Below are 2,228 nucleotides of genomic sequence, written 5' to 3'. Positions count from 1 at the left end.
TTTAACATTGAACATGTTGTTTAAAAAAAAATTATAAATAAAAGTATTTTTAATATGTGAAATCTTCCCCTTCTCATACCTATAGCTCCCATTTAAAATATATATATATAAAATATTAATCACAAATATAAAAATATCTGCTGGAGCCATCAAAAATCATGGTGGGTACATCTACACATGCATCTTACTGTGGGGTAGATGAATTAGCTCTTCAGTAAAGTGCCATTGTGTACACATGCTGGAATTAGGTTGCAGGTAACTAATTAACTCTGTCTATCTTATGGTGGAGTTATTACATGCAATTAAATGCATGTGTAGACAGTGACCACAACTGTAAATAGTTCCTGGTCAACTCAGCCAGCCAGGGGGCTAGACTCCTGCCTGACCCTTGTGCCCCAGCCAGTCTCTCCATCACCCAATGCTGCCACCTGAAGCCTGGGGCTGAACCTCCTTACCCCCTGCCGACCTGGGGCTACTCTACTGTGGCTGAAATTGTGGCCCTCTTGGATGCACATGTAGATGCTGCACCTGAGAGCCATTTTCTTCAGGTTACCCTGTGCAGTTTTTCATGTTGCATTAATTGCATGTGTAGATTCACACAGTGTCACTATAAATGGAGGGAATTAAACTATGCTGGACATTGGCTCAGAGTTGTAAGGCAGCTGTCTAAGTCCTGAAAAGGACTGAAAGTGATCAGACACATTTTCCGCATAAAATTTTCCAGCAGCTCTGCATGTTTCTTAGCCATCCCTGCACTCATGGAAAGGGCTTAAATTTGTCCTGCCATATTTATACAGCAAGGCTATACTTTCTTCTATAGGAAGAAAAGCAAAACAAGTTTGTCATTGTGTTCCGACTCATTATCTTTCCAAGACTAAGTGCTCCAATTCACTAAGCCTCTGAGTTGTGCAAGGAGTAGGCACTGGTGTCCTTAGAAGGGAAGGCACAGGGCAGCCATTAGCAATAGTAGGCATGTTTATGACTCTGACCCTCTCCTGGAAGAAGAGAGGACTTATATGAAGCTCCCCACAGCTTTGACTTGTGTGTTGCTCATAGGTTGGGATCCAATGATGCAAACTCCTTCACCAGTGTGAAATGGCATTGCAGTTTATACATCTCAGTTAGCTTTCAGCATGGTTGGCACAGCACTATCATTTAAAGAAGATTTGAATCTCAGTCCTTATCTTCTTTTCTTTTTCCTGCTGAAGAATCTTAAAAGAATCCTTTTTAGTAGAGTCTTTGTTGCTGCATTTTACTCTTTCAGCAGAATAGTCATGTTTTTGGCCCTTGCAAATTGTATTAGGCACCATTTAAAAGGTTCTCTTATGCTAGTTTGAATCCTGAAATTGATGGCTGCTAGTCAATTAGTCTGCTAATAGCCCCTGGTAAAACCTTGTCAATTTCATGGCTGCTAGTAGACAGCTGTGAGATGACCATGAAACTGATGAGTTTGTACCATCTGCTATAAACAGTAAGATTGATTAGCAGCTGGGGAAGTAAAAATAAAATGCCAAGAGGTTTAGATAATCATTATTATGAAGATTCCCTTTCCTATTGTAAAAGCAGCCACCAATAGATGTCTACAATGAGGTTACTTTCTGAAGTCCATCTATGAACACTTGGAGATGCAAAACATACAGACTCAGAAAACACACAGCAAAATTTATGTTAAAACAACCCAGACTGCATGAACACTAAAGACAGATCTATTGAGGGGCTGTGGGCAAATGAACCCACAAGACTTTAAGAAGCTTAAAGCCACGAGTGTCAAGATACAAAGGGCTTCTCTACATTTGACCCTTTTAAGTGGGATTAGCCTAAAATCACCATTTTTAAGGCGCATCAAGGGCACATGTCCACATGTGCACACACTTAATGCATCTTAAATGGTGATTTTAGGTTAATGCTGTCTAATTTTGATACCCACTTAAAGCAAATACCAAATTTAAGCTGGCATAGTTAAGTCGCATTAGCCCATGTGTAGACACTTAATGTGCATTAATGCAACGTACATTAATGGGCACATACCATGTTAATGCACATTAGCATAGTTACATGTGGGCTAATGCAACTTAGGTATACCAGCCTAAATTTAATCTGCCTTAACGTGCATTAACATGTCTACATGTTGATGTGCGCCTAAATCACCTTAATGTGCCTTAAACAAGGGCACATTAAGTTTAGGCACATGCAATTACACATGTAGGCACACCCAGAGTTGCCACATG

Source organism: Crocodylus porosus, unplaced genomic scaffold (genome assembly GCF_001723895.1).
Source record: "Crocodylus porosus isolate Cpor-Errol unplaced genomic scaffold, CroPor_comp1, whole genome shotgun sequence".
In the NCBI taxonomy this organism is placed as follows: domain Eukaryota; kingdom Metazoa; phylum Chordata; order Crocodylia; family Crocodylidae; genus Crocodylus; species Crocodylus porosus.
The sequence above is the reverse complement of the archived record's forward strand: the minus strand, read 5'-3'. Positions refer to the sequence as shown.